Here is a 14,004-nt window from a genome sequence, read left to right on the forward strand (position 1 = left end):
TGGATGTCCCTCAAAAAATTAAAAATAGAATTACCATATGATTCAGTAATTCCACTACTGGGTATTTACCCAAAGAAAACTAAAACACTAATTTAAAGAGATATATACATCCCTATGTTTATTGTAGCAGTATTTACAGTAGCCAAGATAGGAAGCAACCCAGGTATCCACCTATTAGGTGAATGGATAAAGAAGATGTGGTATATAATGGAATATTACTCAGCCATAAAAAAATGAGATCTTGGGCAGCCCGGGTGGCTCAGCAGTTGAGCATCGCCTTCAGCCCAGGGCGTGATCCTGGAGACCTGGGATTGAGTCCCACATCAGGCTCCCTGCATGGAGCCTGCTTCTCCCTCTGCCTGTGTCTGCCTCTCTCTCTCTCTCCTCTCTGTGTATTCTCATGAATAAATAAATATTTTAAAAAATGAGATATTGCCATTTGCAATAACATGGGTGGACCTAGAGGGTATTATGCTAAGGGAAATAAGTCAGACAGAGAAAGATAAATACCACATGATTTCACTCAAATGTGGAACTTATGAAACAAAACAAATGGACAAATGAAGAGAAAAAGAGAGAAGCCGAGTCTTTGATACAGAGAAAAAACTGGTGGTTGCAAGAGATGAGGTGAATGGGGGGATGGGTAAGACGAAAAAAGAAAGAAAAAAATCTATAGTGAGATACTACTTCATACCCCCTGGGGTGACTAAAATAAAAAAGATAGACGATTAGTGTTGGCGAGGAGGTAGAGAAATTGGAACCCTTATATGCTGCTGGTGAAAATGTCAAATGATGAAGCCCTTACAGAAAACAGTTTGAGGGGCACCAGGGTGGCTCAGTCATTTGAGCGTCTGACTCTTGATATCGGCTCAGGTCTTGATCTCACAGTCATGAGTTCAAGCCCATGTTGGGCTCCATGCCTACTTAAAAAAAAAGAAAAAGACTAAAGAAAAGAAAAAGAAAATGGTTTAACAGTTCCTCAAAAAGTTAAACAGAATTATCATATGATCCAGCAATTCGACCTCTAGCCATATACCCAAGAGAATTGAAAACATATCCACACAAAGACTCCTATCTGAATGTTCATTGTAGCATTATTCATAATATCCCTACACTGGAAACCAGCCAACTGAGGAATAGTAAACAAACGTGGTATATCCCCAAAATGGAATATGATTCAAGCATAAAAAGGGATGAAGTATTATTACGTGTTACAACATGGATAGACCTTGAAAACATTCTGTTAAGTGAAAGAAGCCAAACAAAAGAACATGCATTGTAGACAGAAAGTAGATTAGTGGTTGCCAGGAGATGGGGAAGTGGTGAAATTCAAAATAACTGCTTATAGGTAAGAGGTTTCTTTTGGGGATGACAGAAACATTCTAGCATTAAATGGTGGTGATAGTGTAGACACAATGAACATAGCAAAAATCATTGAGATTACGCTTTACAATGCTGAATTTTATGTTATGTGAAATCTATCTTTAAACAAAAAATAATGCAAAAACAAACAATATTGATTCTGTGCTTGCAAGTAATTTCTCACTGTCTGTGGCTTCCATTTTCTTAATGGTATTTTTAAATGAAAATGTTTTAATTGGGCATCCCGGGTGGCTCAGTGGTTTAGCACTGCCTTCATCCCAGGGCGTGATCCTGGAAACCCGGGACCAAGTCCCACGTCAGGCTCCCTGCATGGAACCTGCTTCTCCCTCTGCCTATGTCTCTGCCTCTCACTCTCTCTGTGTCTCTCCTGAATAAATAAATAAATAAATAAATAAATAAATAAATAAATAAATAAATAAATAAAATCTTAAAAAAAGAAAATGTTTTAATTGTGTTGATATCCAATTTATCCATTTTTTGCTTATGGTTTGTGCTTCTTATATTCTATACCATTCATTGGGCATTTTTATCATGAAAAAATATTGTGTTTTGTTGAAAGCTTTTTTCTGCATCTATTGAGATGATTTTATGACTTTTATCTTTTATTCTATTAATGTGGTGTTTTGTATTAATGGATTTGCATGTGTCAAACCACCCTTGCATCCCAGGGATAAACTCCAATTGATTATGATGCATGGTTCTTTTAAGAGCTGTTGAATTTGGTTAGTTAATACTTTTTTAAAGATTTTATTTATTTATTTATTCGTGAGAGGCACAGATAGAGAGGCAGAGACATAGGCAGAAGGAGTAGCAGGCTCCATGCAGGGAGCCCGATGTGGGACTTGGTCCTGGGATTCCAGGATCATGCCCTGAGCAAAAGGCAGACCTTTAACCATTGAGTCACCCAGGCATTCCGGTTGGTTAATATTTTTATTGAAAATTTTAAAAAAATTTTTGAGATATATGAAAGTAATATAACACTTTATGTTAACCATACTGGAATTAAAACCAAAACCTCATTTAAAAAAAAGAAAGAAAATTTTTGTGTCTATGTTTATCAGGGATATTGACGGTTTTCTTTGCTTGTAATGTCTTTATTTGCCTTTGGTATCAGGGTAATGCTGGCCTTGTAAACTGAGTTAGAGAGTGTTCTCTCCTCTTTAATTTTTTGAAAGAGTTTGAGGACTGCTGATAATTCTTTAAATGTTTGGTAGAGTTCCCTAGGGAGAACGTTTGCTCCTGGCCTTTTCTTTGTTGGGAGACTTTGGATTACTGATTCAATCTCTACTCATTATTGGTCTGTTAAGATTTTCTATTTCTTCATGATTCAGTCTGGGTAGGTTTCATGTTTCTAGGAATTTATCCACTTCTAGGCTATCCAACTTGTTGACATGTAATTGTTCATAGTAATTTCTTACGATCCTTTTTATTTCTGTGTTATCAGCTACAATGTCTCCTCTTTCATTTCTGATTTTTTTAAAAGATTGATTGATTCATGAGAGACAGATTTTTTTTTTAAGATTTTATTTACCCATGAGAGACACACACAGAGAGGCATAGGCAGAGGCAGAGGGAGAAGCAGGCTCCCTCTGGGAAGCCTGCTGCGAGACTTGATCTCAGGATCCCAGGATTATAACCCAAGCCAAAGGCAGACGCTAAACCACTGAGCCACCCAGGGGTCCCTCATTTCTGATTTTATTTATTTGACTTTTCTCTTTTTTTCTTGATAGGTTTAGTTAAAGGTTTGTCATTTTGTTTTTGTTGACATACGGATATTAGTTCCATTGATCCTTTATATTATTTCTCTGGTCTCTATTCCATTTATTTCTTCTCTGATCTTTATTATTCTCTTCCATCTGCTTTGGGCTTAGTTCTTCTTTTTCTGCTTTCTTAAAGTGTAAAATTAGGTTGTTTACTTGAAATTTTTCTTGTTTCTTAATGTGGGGAATTTATTAACTATAAACTTTCTCCTTAAAACTGTTCTTGGGGGCACTTGAGAAGAATGTGTGTTCTGTTGCTGGATGGAATGTTCTGCATGTGTCTGATAGGTTCATTTGGTCAAAAGTGTGATTCAAGCCCAATATTTCCTAACTGATCTTCCATCTGGATTATCCGTCCATTGTTGAAAGCAGCATATTGAAGTCTACTCTTATTGTACTGTCTCCCTTCAGATTTGTTAGTATTTGCTCACTGTATTTAGGTGCTCTGATGTTGGCCATATATATATATATATATTTATGACTGTTATATCCTCTTGAAGAAATTACCCCTTTATTAGTATATAATGATCCTCTTTGTATTTGTTACAGTTTTTTACTTAGTCTATTTTGTCTGATATAAGTGTAACTAGCCCTGCTTTCTCTTGGCTTTGACTTGCATAGAACATCTGTTTCCACCCCTTCAAATTAAAACTGTAGTAAGTCTCTTATAAGCAACATATAGTTGGATCTTGTTTTTTTATTCATCCAGCCACTCTGTTTTCTGTTGGAAGAATGAAATCCATTTACATTTAGGGACACCTGGGTGTCTCAGTGGTTGAGCATCTGCCTTTGGCTCAGGTCACAATCCCAGGGTCCTGGGATCAAGTCCCAAATCAGGATCCCCAGAGGGAGCCTGCTTCTCCCTCTGCCTATGTCTATGCCTCTTTCTGTGTGTTTCTCATGGGTAAATAAAATCTAAAAAAAAAATCCATCTACATTTATTTTTTTTTAAGATTTTATTTATTTATTCATTAGAGAAAGAGAGAGAGAGAGAGAGGCAGAGACACGGGCAGAGGGAGAAGCAGGCTCCATGCAGGGACCCCGACATGGGACTCGACTCCGGGTCTCCAGGATCACGCCTGGGGCTGAAAGCAGCGCTAAACCGCTGGGCCACCCGGGCTGCCCTCCATCTACATTTAGAGTAATTATTGATAGATAAGGACTTACTAATGCCATCTTATTAATTATTTTCTGGCTGTTTTGCTGTTCCTTTGTCCCTTTCTACCTCTCTTGTTTCCTTCCTTTGTGAACTGATTTTCTGTAGTGGTAAGCTTTGCGTTCTTTCTCCTTATCTTTTGTGAATCTACTATAGATTTTTGCTTTATGTTTACCATGACGCTTACTTAAAACACCTTTTAGATACAACAGTCTAATTTACACTAATAACAACTTCAATCATATACAAAACTCTACCCTTGTGCTCACCCCTTTTATGTTTTTGGTGTCACAGTTTACCTATTTTTACATCGTGTATTTATTAAAAAATTAGATCTGTAGTTATTTTTAATATTCTTGTCCTTTAACCATTATCCTAGAAGTAAGTGGTTAGCATGGTACCATAATACAGTATTAGGGTATTCTGAATGTGACTCTACATTTATTGACTAGTGTATTGTACATTTTCGTATGTTTCACATTACTAATTAGCAACCTTTAATTTCAGTTTGAAAGACTCCTTTCAGATCTCTTGTAAGGCAGGTCCCCTAGTGGTGAATGCCCTCAGCTTTTGTTTGTCTAGGGAAATCTTTATTTCTCCTTCATTTCTGAGAGTTAACTTTCCTGGATAAAGTATTGTTGGTTGGCAGTTTTCTCTTTCAACATTTTGAGTTTATCATCCTATTCTCTCCCTGCCTATAAGGTCTCTGCTGATAAACTTACAAGGGTTCCTTTGTAAGTTATAAACTTCTTTTCTCTTGTTGTTTTGAGATTTTTTGTCTTTTCTTTTTAACAGTTTTACTGTAATGCATCTCAGAGAAGATCTCTTTAATTTGAATTTGTTTATGATCTATGAGCTTCATAAACTTGGATATCCAAATCTCTCTCCAGATATGGAAAGTTCTTGGCTACTATTTCTTTAAGTAAACTTTCTGCCCCCTCTCCCTCTCTTCTGGGACTCCAATAATTCACAAATTGTTTTTTTTTTTTTTGTTTTTTGGTTTTTGGTTTTTTTTTTGCTGGCATCTCATAGATCACAGAAGCTTTCTGCAGTTTTTTTTTTTTTTGTTCTCTGCATAATTTCAAAGTTCCTGTCTTCCAATACAAAGATTCTCTTTTCTGCTTCATATCCTTTGCTGTTGATGTTCTTTATTGTATTTTTTCATTCATTGTATTCTTCAGCTCCAGAATGTGTTTGTTTTTTACATTTCTCTTTGTTAAACTTCTCATTTTGTTCATTTATCATTTTCTTGATTTTATTGAATTGTCTTTATGTGTTTCCTTATAGCTCAGTGAGCTTCTTTAAACTATCTATTTTGAATTCTTTATCAGGTACAACTCAAATCTCCATCGTTGGAATCAGTTACTGGAAAATTATTGTAATCCTTTGGTGGCATCATATTTCATTGGTTTTTCACATTCCTTGGAAGTCTTGTGTTGCTGTCTACACATCTGAAGCGGCCAGTCTTTACTACCTGCCTTTGGGGGAAAATATCTTCTTCCATCAGCTCTGCTAGGGATTCTGAGATGTTCTCAACCTTCCATGGATAGGTCTGCTCCTCACTCCTTGCTCCCTCTTGTGGCAGAATTGATACACCCGTATGCCTTTTCTCCGTCTTATACCGCACCAGGCCAAGTGCTGACAGCCTCCCTTGTGCTTTCCCGAGGGTGATGCCAAAATCTAAGTTTCTGGTCTCTCCCTGGCCCATAGATTCAGGTTGGCTTTCTATGCATGCTCACTAGTCATCCGCCAACACTTGCACTCACTACTGCCTTCAGGAGTGCACACAGGGAGCCAGGTATGTGGGGAGGCATGCACAGCACTGTGGTGCCTGTGAGCCAGTTGAGGGCATTTATAGGCAAGGCAGCCTCAGCAGTTCATGGGCTGGTGTCTTGATGGAGCCACAATGCAGTTAGTAGGATCCACATTCCTTTAATGCCCTCCAAGTGCTGGGATCCACATTCCTTTAATGCCCTCCATCTACAACTTCTACAGTCTCTTCCTGTCCCTCGGTCGTGTAGCTCATGATGCAGTGCTCTGGATGGAACGAAAGAGAACTGGGCCTCTAGCAGCATCCCACACAGCTAGGGAAGCTGATTTCTTACTCACATGCTCTCACTTTCCCCCACAGGAGAAATCACAGGGGCTGAGAGATCTCAGCCCTAAGCCATGCCACCTCAGGGGAGGGATGATGCACATACATTCAAGCTGTGCCTCTTAACCACCCCAATGTACCCCAACTCAGGTTTTTTGTTGTTGTTGTTGTTCAATCAGAGCATTGATCTGATTGATTGGTTGTCTCAAACACTGTCTGAGACAGTGTTTTCCAGGAGCTTCTGGATGATAGCTGGGAGGAGTTGGTTCACGGGCCATCGTAGGGTTCACAGGTGGGACTGAGGTCCTTAGGCCTATCACCTGCTGCATAGGTGGGCAAGATTGCTCCCAGGTCCCTTGGCATATGCTGCTGAATCCCATAGCTCCCACAATGGCACTTCTGTCCATGGATGGAGGCAAATTTTTATTAAGGGTGACACGTGAATAAGGGATGTCTTATTCAGCCATGCTGTGGTTGTCACTTCATCCATTTTGTTTTGAAGAACCAACAACTCTCCCTTGGTTACAGTCTTGATGAAATTCACATATGGAAAGAGCAAGACAGGACCTGGAAACACCCCCTGTTCACTTCTTCTGTTTGGATCCATCCCAAGAACTGCTCATGTTCATGCTCTATGAACACTAGTCCAGTAAATTTCCTTTCTTCCTAAATTACTAAGTGGGCTCTTGTTGCAACCAAGTAATCCTAACTTAGACATTGAGTGTTTGGACATCGCATTAGCTTTCTATTGCTGCATAACAGATTGTCACAAGCTTGGTGGCTGAACATAACACAAATTTATTATTATTATTATTATATTTAGTAATGTTGGTCAGAAATCCAAGAACAATATGACTAGACTCTCCACTCAGGTCCCTATGAGGCTGAAATCAAGAGACGTTGGCTGGAGTGGCAGTTCTCATCTGAGGCTCAGGAACCTGTTCTAAGGTCAACGGTTGTTGGCAAAATTTATTCTCTTAGAAATATAGAACTGAGATCCCAATTTTCTTTCTAATTATTGGCCAAGACTGCTCTCAGATCCTAGAGAACACCTGTAGTTACTTGAATGTGGCCCCAAAGACAGTTCACAATATGGATTTTTGCCTTTTCCCAGGCCAATTAGAGCATATCTCTGACTTCTGCAACCAGCTTGAGAAAACTCTGTGTTTAAAGGGTTTTCCTGATTAGGTCAGGCCCACCCAGGATAACAACAGAATCACAGAATCACAGGAGTGATATCTCATCATATTCACAGGTCCTTACCACAATCAAGGAGATTATGTAGGGCATATACACCAAAGTGTGGAAATTTTGGAGGCCATTTCATGATCCTGTCTCCCAAAGAAGAGCTATTAGAAAAGGTGCTCCTTTCTTCTTCATCTGTGAAGGAAGAGGTATGATTCTTTCTTTCTTTTTCTTTCTTTCTTTCTTTCTTTCTTTCTTTCTTTCTTTCTTTCTAAGATTATTTATTTATTTATTCATGAAAGACATAGAGAGAGAGGTAGAGACATAGCAGAGGGAGAAGCAGGCTCCCTCTGGGGAGCCCAATGTGGGACTCAATCCCAGGACCCAGGGATCATGACCTGAGCCATAGTCAGACGCTCAACCATTGAGCCACCCAGGCACCCCTATTTCTTTTTTTTAAAGGTTTTATTTACTTATTTGAGAGTGAGTGAGTGAGAGAGAAAATATGAAGCCGACTCCGTGCTGAGCACAGAGCCTGATGCAGGGCTCCATCCCACAACTGTGAGATCATGACCTGAGCCGAAACTAAGAGTCAGATGCTTAACCGACTGAGCCACCCAGCACCCCAGTATCTATTTTTCTTTCTTACCAGATGGAGGAAGCTTGCCTGGGAATGAAGCCAACCGAGAGGAGAGCAAACGAGATGTGTAAAAACAAAACACTTACTGCATCCGTTGACAACCTGGATCGTGCCATACCTAAAGGCTTGCCCACAGGCTTTTCCATTTCATGAGGCAGTAACTTTTTCTTAAGCTATATGACTTTGATTCTGTACCTTACAATTGACATGGTCTTGACTATTACAGATGCTGAAAATGCATGGCCACCAAAGACGTGCTTGCCAATTCGCAATTTTGCTGCGTCCACTTTTTGAGAGTTTTACCTAATGGGCCCTTTCCCACACCTCAAATTATTTGTCCCTAAGAAAATTCAGCCACAAAATTTTGTTTCTTTAATGAGACATAAGTGAGAAAAAGTATGCCTAGTCTCCAAACACAGAAGAAAGAAAGAAATGAGAAGACTGTATGAAGATATAAAAGATTTTCAAAGGTGGCAAGGTATGGCAGAAACAAGTTGGGTTTCGATAAAATTGAAGAGATGCTATCAAGGGAGGAGAAGAATTCTAACTGCGTATTGCTGTTGACAGTCAAGGAGCTTCCACTTTAAAAGGACTGTTTCTGCTTTAATGGAGATGCCTACATGCATGTGTCACTTTCACATATATGTCAGATTTAATCTTCATGATGACTCAGTAAGGTAGTAAACATTGGTATGCAGTTTTCATTTCATACTTAAGGAAACACACTCAGAAAAATGAGGTAATTTGCTCGAGGTCACAAGGCCAGTGAGTGGCCAGATCAGGACTGTAACTCAGGTTTTCTGGGTGCTGGTTGGAAGAACATGAGCTGTAGAACAGCCAGCCCCAGCTTCAAGTTCCAGTCCTACCATTTACTAGCTGGTTGGCCAACAGTGGGTGATTGGAGGAATGAATAAAATGATTTATGTGCCCGGAATAGAAGGTGTTGGGAAGAATTGGTTCCTTTTACATCATTCAGGGGAGGTGACAGTCCCCACCATTGCCTGGGGAAAGGACTCCAGGGGGTCATTAAATGTTTGGGGGCAGATCCTGTGTGCAAAGTCTTTCCAGGAATGACAGGAGTCCTGAGGAGTGAGAAGGAGAGTTGTTGATGGTGGGGTGTTATGGACAAGTCCTCTGGAAGGAGGGAGATTCCCCCCCCCCGGAGCAGGGCAGCCTCAGTGGCTCACCAGTTTAGCGCTGCCTTCGGCCCAGGGTGTGATCCTAGAGACCCAGGATCAAGAATTGGGCTCCCTGGCGGAGCCTGCTTCTCCCTCTGCCTGTGTCTCTGCCAGTCTCTCTCTCTCTCTCTCTCTCTGTGTGTGTGTGTGTGTGTGTCATGAATAAATAAATAAAATCTTTAAAAAAAAAAGTTCTTGAGCATCAGGTGGGAAGACAGTGCATCTGCCTTGTGTGCATTACAAACACGTGGTTCCAGTTCCTGGGCTGGTGGAGGTGATGCGTTTAGCCACAGAACACCTAGCAAGTCCATTCCTGTACATCTGAGCAAACACAAAATCATCATCTGCAATGGGCAAGCTTCCAACCCTGAGACATCAGGGCATCTGAGAGCCCAGGCCATAATTATGTGTGAGCAATGGATATTTGTAGCAAATTCCTCACCTCTGCCGGGGCTCATCCCCTCCTCTGACTCTACCAAGTGGTGTTCCCCTCAGTGTGGTGCCACTGAGAGCTGTCTCCATGGAATGCACAAACCTAGGAGCTGGCCCCTAGCTCTGACCTTGACTTGCTGTGGGGCCTTGACCAAATCACTTTACCTCCCTTGGGCCTGGTGTCCTCAGCTGCAAGATGAAGGGGCTGGATGCCAAGGTGGATTTTTTTATTACTTGAGACTGAAAAATATCTTGAGAAATAGAGATATTGTGGGTTCCTCCATCAGGAAAGCAGCTTGTGAGGGCTGCCTTGTCTCATGCGACCTGGTATAGTGCCTTGTACATATTTGAAGTTCAGTATTTGTTAGATAAAAAGTGATTGTCTTTATTTGTATTTATGACCAAAGCATTAAAAATATAAAGCACTTCTTCTCGTCTTCAAAAAAAAAAAAAAAAAGATGGAAGGGTAAACTAAATGGCCCTCACATGTTGACTTCTAGCTGGGAATTATATTCACGTACAATTATTCCTGCCTCTTAAATGTCCCTCCCATTTTAGCTGTACCTGCTGTTATCTACCCCCTGCACCATTTTGACTATGGGAGCAAACCAATGACTGCCTTGTGTCCAGGCTTCCACATGAGGGTGTTAAAAGAAACCACAACAGGCCCAAAATGGAGTCACTTGTACTAAACCCACATCACCAAACCAAGGCTTGATACGTAACCATTTATAGTTTCAACCTTCTCCAGGAACATAGTCTTAACTGCTCAGGCTGAAATCTTCTGGTCAGTACCAGTGAGGTAATCTGCACACAGGCCCTTTTCTTCCCCCAAAGAAAGATGAGATAATCCTCTCTTTCCTTGTCCCTGCCTCGTTCTGCCTGTAAAAGCCTCCCATTTTGTATAGCTCCTGCGAGCTCCTCTCCATTTGCTGGATGAGACGCTGCCTGATTCATGAATCATTCAATAAAGTCAATTAGGTCTTCACCATTTACCACCAGTTTGCAGGGCTCTGCTCCATCTTATAGCACTGGAGTGGCTCTGACCTCGTGCAGACCACATTTTGATCATTTGCAACGGGGAAGGACCAATGGGCTTGCATGGAATGGAGGCAGCTGGTGGCTTGGAAGTCCTCTCTTGGCCAACCCTGGCCATGGCCCAACTCACCCCCACACCAATCCAGGCCTGTGTCCTCCCACTCGAGGAGTAAGTCTGAGGGAAGTCCACTTCTGGGGACTGCTAGGCCAGGACAGGTGGGTTCTCACATGAGAACTTTGCAGTTCCTTTGGATGGTCACCAGCTTAAGAGAAAGGTAAGGTAGTTAAAATAGACAAATTCCAGCAGAGCAACTGGTCTGGCCCTGGCATGCGAGGATTGAACAGGATTTTCCTGCTCTGGGTGACCTTCCCTGGGCAGTTCAAGGCAGCTTGTCAGGGACCTCTAACCATTGTCATGTCAAACTGCAGTCCCCAGGCTCTTCTGCTCCTAGCCTGGTGGGCCTGAGCTCTCATCAGGTTTTACCACAGGACCCCAGAGTTCTCATTTGTCCAATGTTTGGACGTGGTACACAGCTAACACGTGGTGAAGGAGGGTTTCCCCCAAAGCACAGTGGAGACCAGTGACTGATGCATGACTAGTATGACCTTGCAGAGGTATTACCAAGAAAATAACTAAGTTCTTTGCTCCTCTATAGCCTGATCAGCTCATCCAGGTAATGGGTGGCCTCAGGCTATCTCACACCATGATGGAGATTAACTAATGCCAATTAATCGCCACCCATCCTAGAGATCATCTCCAACTGACAGAGGGGACCTCTAGTAGAGCACTTGCCTAAGGCCACTCGGCTAAGTGGCTGAGCTGGGATTTGAGCATACAGAGCTGACACCCTTTCCTGTGCTTGACACTGCCTGCCCCAAAAGAAGTCAGTGTGCTGCCTGTGAAATCTGGACTTTTCTTACAAGTGACCTTTGCCATTTCCTTTTTTTATTTTTTTAAGATTTATTTATTTGAGAGAGGGGAGGGGGGAGCAGGGTGGTGGTGGGGAGGGGTAAGGGAAAAGGGAGAGTCTCAAGCACAGAGTCCAACACAGGGCTCAATGTCATGATGCTGAGATCACGACCTGAGCTGAAACTAAGGGTCTGATGCTGAACTGATTCCACCACCCAGGTGCCCCTGACCTGTGCCATTTCTTTACCACACACCTCTAATACAGGTGGAAAGACATTTCTTCAAAGGATCCCTATGAACCTGCCATTGAAGGGTTCATGTCACCTTGTCCGACATGTGACAGTGTGAATGCCTCCCAGCTAACTCTCTGGGGACTCCAATTGCCTCCCGAAGGAAAATAATGTGTGACCTGTCTCCCTCTTGGGTTTGTTGCAAGGATGAGACAAAATACTGCACAGGAACCTATTTTGTAAAATTAAGTCCTAGGACAATCCTTTTATTTTTGAGAAAAGTCAACCTATGAGTTGCCAACTGATATTTGAAGCAAAGGAAAGAAAAGCAGCTAGTATCTGGGTTTTCCAATGTCTAATGTTAACAGCAACCTAAGAGTTGTCAATTAAAATAATTCTATTTTTACCTGTCAAATTCAGTGCCCTGGGTGTGCACGATCATATGAGATTTGCAGGATTAATTGACAAAAAGTCTTAGGAGCAACCTGGAACGAGTACTGACAGCTCTTGGCTCGGTAATTCCAGTTCTGGGGATCTCTCTAAGGAAATAAACCGAGCAGTGGAATATATTCTGTGCATGAAGAGCTTTCTCACAGCAGACAGGATCGGAAGTCACTTACAGGCAGAAAAACTGGAGAAAGTGAAAACAGCACTTAGCTTCTGTGTGTCCAGTGTCCTTTCGTTAGCCCAACTTTCCGCTCCTTTCAGGAGCCCAGCCTCGGAATTGGCGGGTCCCCGCGGGCCCCCACGGTTCTGCGGGCGCCGAGCGCCCCCTCCCCCCATTCCCCCCCCCCCCCCCCCCCCCGCCGCGGGGCAGGGCACGTGACGAGCGCCGCCCCCTCCCCCAGCCGCGATCCTGCAGGACCCGCTCTCTCACCAGGAAAGATGGGCCCTCTTTGCTGTGAGATTAAATTGGCTGCAATTAAAACCAACGCAGTGCAAAGAGGAGCCAGGAGATGAAGGCAGTTCTGAAGGAATATTTTAAGATCAATGGGCTCCTCTTTTTGCCTGAGCTGCTTTGAGGAGGGTTCCTGTCCCCGGCAGCAGCGCGCTAATACAGACCATTACTGGGGAGCCGGGGGAGCCCGTGCTCATGAAATTCTCTGCGGCCGTTCTAGCCATCCTCGTGCGTGGTTCCTGGTAACAGAACACGCTTATGATTAAGTGAAAGAGTGTGATATACGATCCGTGTACAGCATGATCTTGATTCCATTTAAAAATCGCACGGATGCAAAAATGGGAAGCGAACACATCAAAATATTAGCACCATGCTGACGGCTGAGATTATGGACTTTTAGACTTTAAAAAAAATTTCCATACAGATATATGTATCTTACAATAAGTAGTAAAGAAAAAAGCTCAGAAAAAGATCAAGTTTTGTTGGTTGATTTATACCTTGTTTGATTCCAAAAAGGACTTAAGTTATAATGGTCTTCTCAGATGAATATTCGTTCTCGAGTGTTTGGCTCTGAAGTGACAGTTTGGAATTCCCCTAAGAAATATTGACCTACCTGCTTTGCACAACAGTAGAACACTATTATTTTCATTAGTCAAACTGAAAACATGCCCCGTTATAGGAAAGTAGACGCTGCTCTTCGATTACTTTGTGACCTGCAGTCTGAATATTACTAAGAAGGGAGGGGTGACATGAACTACACCAAATCAGATTATTTATGCACTGATTTCATTGAACTCTGCCTCATTTCATAAAGGACTATTCTCCACCCCACTCCCATGCCTCCAAGGAATCTGAACCTGAACTAGGAGACAGGAAAAAAAAAAAAAAAAAAAACGCTAATTATTGCCCATGGCCTGGTAAAGACAAACAGCCTTGACCTACTAAGCACAGACCGAAAGCCAAGACGATATCCACCAGACAGCCAGGTGGGCACAGTAGTTTTATGCTCTGCAGTCGCTCCCTATTTTAATTCTCTTCTTGATCAGGGCCTGCCTTGCTCTCTGTGCCAAAGCCAGTCTTGATCTGAAACACTCATCCC

This window comes from Vulpes vulpes, chromosome 13 (genome assembly GCF_048418805.1).
Source record: "Vulpes vulpes isolate BD-2025 chromosome 13, VulVul3, whole genome shotgun sequence".
In the NCBI taxonomy this organism is placed as follows: domain Eukaryota; kingdom Metazoa; phylum Chordata; class Mammalia; order Carnivora; family Canidae; genus Vulpes; species Vulpes vulpes.